Source organism: Leuresthes tenuis, unplaced genomic scaffold (assembly GCF_036924035.1).
Source record: "Leuresthes tenuis unplaced genomic scaffold, fLeuTen1.0.hap1 SCAF_21, whole genome shotgun sequence".
Lineage (NCBI taxonomy): Eukaryota > Metazoa > Chordata > Actinopteri > Atheriniformes > Atherinopsidae > Leuresthes > Leuresthes tenuis.
This window is the reverse complement of record NW_027325375.1, coordinates 13,182,986-13,188,680: the sequence shown is the minus strand read 5'-3', so window position 1 is coordinate 13,188,680 and position 5,695 is coordinate 13,182,986.

Here is a 5,695-nt window from a genome sequence, read left to right as displayed (position 1 = left end):
GGACAGCAACCCACCACCAACACTATGTGATCAAGCTAATCAGAGGGGACCAGAGAGAATTAAATTCAGCCAATTGATGTTTTGAGGAGGCAGACATTGTTTCCATGCTAATATAATCTAAAAGAAAATTTCTAAACTGGTTAATACACAGATTGTTCTTCGCTTTCCAGTTCATGAGAATAGTTTTCTTTGCTATACATAACACTGTGAGGATCATGTGTGCTAAGCTAAATTCCACGTTGATGTTGTCTAAGTCACCCAGTATGCACAGTGTGGGGCATGCAGGAATGCTACACTTTAGCCATGTTGATAGGTCCGCACAGACTTCAAGCCAGAACTTCTGGACAGGCGCACAAAACCACAAAGCGTGTGCATAATCATCAGGTGTGTTATCTGTGCAATGTGAGCAGATGTTTGAGTGTGTTAGACCCATCCTGAACATCCTTTGTCCTGTATAGTGTGTTCTATGAAGAATTTTGTATTGTGTGAGCTGTAAATTAGGATTTTGAGTCATTCTGAAGGTGTTCAAACATATTTGTGGCCAGAAGCTATAACTAGAACTGATGGATAAATCTGCCTCCCATTTTGAGGACGGTAGAGACATTGTGTCATCTATCTTAGACAATAATTTATATATTTTTGATAGTAGTTTTGGGGTGCAGATGCTTAGAAATTCTGCTACCCTAATCGGGAGTTGTAAGTCTGGTTGGTGGAGGATATATTTCTTTGTTATTATAGACTTAAGTTGTTGATTTTCTAGGAATTTATTGCTGCCTATCTCATGTTGTGATATGAGCTCATCAAATGAAATAAAATGTCCATTTTGGATTATATGTTCCAGATGTTTGATTCCTTTGATCTTCCACAGAGTAAAGTTTAGCATTTTTTTGTTTTGCAGGATGTCAGGATTGTTCCAGATGGGTGTAAGCTTACACGGGACAAGTGAAGACTTTGTTATTTTAAGAAATTCCCACCAGGCTGTCAGAGAGGTGCTGATGTTAATGCTTTTGAAACATTTGTGATTTTTTACGTTTTGACTAATAAGTGGCAGGTCAGAGATTTCCAGATTATCACACAATGCTTGTTCTATGTTTATCCATGTTCATCTATTGGGCTAGGTTTAAACCATTTTGATATATACCGTAACCTATTGGCTAAGGAATAGTGCTGAAAATTAGGTAAATCTAATCCACCACTGTCCTTGGTCTTCTGTAGGGTTTTTAAACTAATACGTGGTGGTTTGTTTTTCCACAGAAATTTGGAGATGCATGAATCTAGTGACTTAAACCAAGTAGCAGGTTGGTTTTATGGGGATCATTGAGAACAAATAGTTAACTTTTGGTAGTATCATCATTTTAATGGTTGTAACTCTCCCCATAAGTGATATAGGTAAGGACTTCCAACGAGAGAGATTGTCCTCTACTGTCATTAATAATTGCACATAAATTAGCTTTGTTAGCTCTGAGAGCCTGGAGGAAATGTTTATGCCTAAATATCTAATATTTCCTGACTGTAAAGTGATCGCAGGTATATTCTGGACCCTACAGATAATGGGCAGAACTGTGGTCTTAGACAAATTGATAGAGTAGTCAGAAAGTGCTGAGAATTTATTTATGAGTGTGATCGTGTGAGTGAGAGACGTCTGTGAGTTCTGAAGGAAAAGTAATACATCATCAGCATAAAGACTTATTTTATGCTCAATATTTTGGGGTTGGATGTCTTTAATATTTCTATCTTGTCTGATAGCAGCTGCTAAAGGTTTGATGAAAATAGCAAAAAGTGAGGGAGAAAGTGAGCAACCCTGTCTTGTACCTCTCTGCAGACTGAAGCTTGGAGAAGTTTGATCATTTGTCCTGACACTTGCATTTGGGGAGTCAGTTATTTTCTTGTGAGGAGATAAGAGGCTTTAATAATAATATCTTGCAAGAGAGAACAACACAGTACAGAATACAGAGTTGCTCTGACCACTGAAGCAAAAACACACAGTTATATTGCCCGCTCATCACGTCATCTGTTTTTGGGTATAATTGATTGTTCTTCTAACTTTCCTCCCCAACCATTAGTTGAGGTTACCCAGACACACTCGTAAATACCAGCCTAACCCTGTCCCCCCTAAAGTGCAGCTATCTCATTATAACAAGCCCACCATTGTAAAGAGGAATTTAAGAAAACAGGGCAGGGTGGTACCTTGCAGCTCGGTCATTTGCAGGTTATACACAGTAACACTCAATACAATGCATATAAGAATTATTTTCCATTACATTCCTCCCTTTTGATTATAATAATACCATTATATTAATCAACCCAAAAGAAACAAGGAAAATAATAACTTTATCTGTAAAACATCAGCCTGCATTTGCACACAACGTGAGTTTAAAATGCAGGCATCATAGTAATAAAGGGTCCAATGATAAACAATCAAAACATGAACAATTAAACATGATTATCTTCATCCCTCTCTAAGTCAGCGTCACTAGAGGAAAAATTTTGAAAGCAAGAAAGTTATTTGAGTCATTTGGTCTTTTTCACACTGTTGTTTAGATGGACTACATAAAAGGATGTCATCCACATACTGCAAAAGAGCAGAGCCTGTGGTTGATTGAAGTTAATCCAGACTAGCTTTGAGGGCAGCATTGTAAATAGTGGGACTTTCATAGTACCCCTGGCATAACCGGGTAAAAGTCCAAGATCTCCCTTCAAACTAAAAAGCAAACCAAAATGGGCTATCAGGGTGCACTGGCGACAAGTCAACCACTGAGAAAAACTGTGCATCTGATGTAATTTGAGACAAAATAGTGTGTGGGTTGGGCACAGTAGGAGCATGTGGCTGAACTGCAGCATTCACCGCTTGGAGGTCCTGTACAAAACGCCATTCATCTGGCTGGCCAGCATCTTTAATCTTTTTAACAGGAAACAATGGAGTAAGCACAGGTGAATTTTCAAAAGGAACAATAACGCCTGTTTTCTGAAAAGATTGAAAAACAGGTTTAATCCCTTTAATTGCTTCAGGCTTAAAAGGGTATTGTTTTTTACATGGACAAAAGTCTGATTTAGGGGTGACAATTACTGGTTCACAGCCTTTTATCAACCCCACATCATATTTGCTCTTAGCCCAAAGATCATTGGGCACTTCAGCCAACATGGGTATCGAAGACAAATCTGTTTCAGATAAAAAACATGCTTCAAAATGTGATTCTGTGGTAGGAATTAAGTCCACAGTTCTTTGACAATGCATTGTACTCAAAAATGTTTTTTTGTATGCTGACAATCGTTCAGAAAACATCAAATTTGGATCAGCAGGTGAAACAGTCCACTCCATTTCTTTCTGACATGTAGCAACAAACTCTCCCACACCTTGTCACTGCCAGTGTGTACGTTTGGCCAAGGAAATGTGAGGGCGAGTACCACAAACATTAAAAAAATCGAAGTGCTCTGGAGTGAGCGACACAGCCAATAAAGTAGGCGCACATATTTTTTCACTTCTTCTCATAGTCATTGTCAGGCCCCAAAGAAATGTGTGATGTGCAGTGCAAATCAGTAGGTTGCATGAAATCAGAAAGGGGTGAAACTAACGCTTTTGCTTCTTCCACTAGTTGTTGTGAAAAAGGAGAGCTGGGAAGTTTCCACTCATAAGTGTGCCGATGAATCAAACTGCACTGCTGTGAAAACTTTGTCAGGCTGTAACATAACCTTAACACCCTCTGGTGTAGAAGTTAAAATAATGCCTAATTTACACATGAGATCACAGCCCATCAGGTTAATGGGACACAACTCTGATAACAAAAATGAGTGTTTGAAGGAGAGCCCATCTGGAGTGACAACACGCAATGGGCATTGTCATTTTCTCCTTCACAACCTGGCCTGATGCAGACATACAGTAAACGTGGTTTCCACTTAACTTTGGAGGACAATCAAACTCCCCTGACGTCACTACTGATGAACATAAGTTCCTATATTCTGAGAGAAATATCTTTGCTCCAGGACTGAAATAGCATGCAAAACTTTACTACGTGAATCACAGTCGGCAAGCGTTGCTTCACTACACAGAGCAGGAAAAATGTGTGAGTGTGTTTGTGCTATCACCCATTAGTGGAGGCTCCGCTGCCGCGTGACGTCCAGAACCTGCCTCCCACCCTCAGTCAGCCTTTTGCCCAATTTCATCACTTTTTAGCTGTGGACAGTCCTTCTTCCAGTGTCCAGTCTGGCCACAGTAAAAACAAATATTCGGATCATAGCTCTGGCGTGGCCCATTTCGACCTCCTCTCCCACACGTCCACATCTTCGACTTCGGCCTCGTCCTCTGTTTACACCCACTGCGTAATACATGGTCATGGTTGCCAAATGCAGCTCCTTTTCACACTTGTCCCTTTTGGTTGTCTTACGCGTCTCAAGTTGGTTCTGAGCATGGCGAGCATATCGGCGAACGTCAGCCAAACGAGGACCCTCACACCATCCCACGTAAATGTTCTTTACTTCAGTGGCGACATCTATATAATATTTTCTGGGTCCCGTTAAAACATGTATTTTTCCCATCTAATTCCTTTTTTGCTTTAAAACAAGTATTCCCCATTTTCTATCCCTTCAGTAGCCAACCAGTTTGTATGGAGTACACTGGAGCAACTTGACTGATCAGTAAAACACTGCTTTTGTTGTCACCGCAAGGCTTCCCCCGTCGGTTGTTTCACTGAGACACTACTGAGTAACTACAACTCAACACAGTTTATACACATAACATTCATATACATACTAACAAACAAACAAACAATAATTTATCGCAATTTTCTCATCTCTGTTTGAACGTACACCCAGGTAAATATTCCTGTAGTCTTCTCATACCGACTATGGACCCATTCATTGTTTAACTTCACTGTTTTGCAAATCCTAATTGAATATTACACATTGACATTGAAATTTAGTGGTTAAGCAGGTCTTCATTGCATTCAGCAGCCTATATGTGAGCATCTATGTGTAAGCTGTTCTTCTTTGCATTTATCAGCAGCAAGCAATTCTTCACTGCACATGCATATGTAAATAGTAAAACAATTCCAATGTGTTAGCGAAACCTTCTATATCACAGTGGTTTCTAAGATCTATTTTAAGTTCTTTGCCATCAGTGAGATGACATAGTTTACAAAGTGTGTCAAATTATCACTGAAGATCTTTTCAGGAATTTCAAATCTAGAAATGAGTTATTTTACGCGTGATTTTGCTACTGAGAGTGCATCTGCTTGTGCACATGGAAATATTTCAGACCATTTGGTAAAAACCTCTGTTGTCACTGAGCAGAATCGTTTCCCTTAACATTAATTTAGTTCAATGAAATCTACACAATAATGAAATAATGAAATACAAACAAATATGTTGAAAAAGATACACTGGCTTAGGGAATTATCTTCGTTTTGGTCTTAGATTGCCCTGTGGAATGTATTTTGCACATATTTGACCTGCTAGACAAAACTTTATTCATTTATTTATTCTAAAAAAAAAAATTCAATAATTAGTAAAACCATATGCTGTAAAAACCTTGTTCATTATTGCTTCCATCCCTCCTGTTGAGACATGACATGGTCCGTGGCTCAATACTGCAGCATATTTAAACAAATTCTTTGGCAGTATGGTTTTCCTTCCGGTCATTCATACGAGTCTATTATAGATGGCAATTGAATAACATCTAATAATGCTAAAATATTTGTAG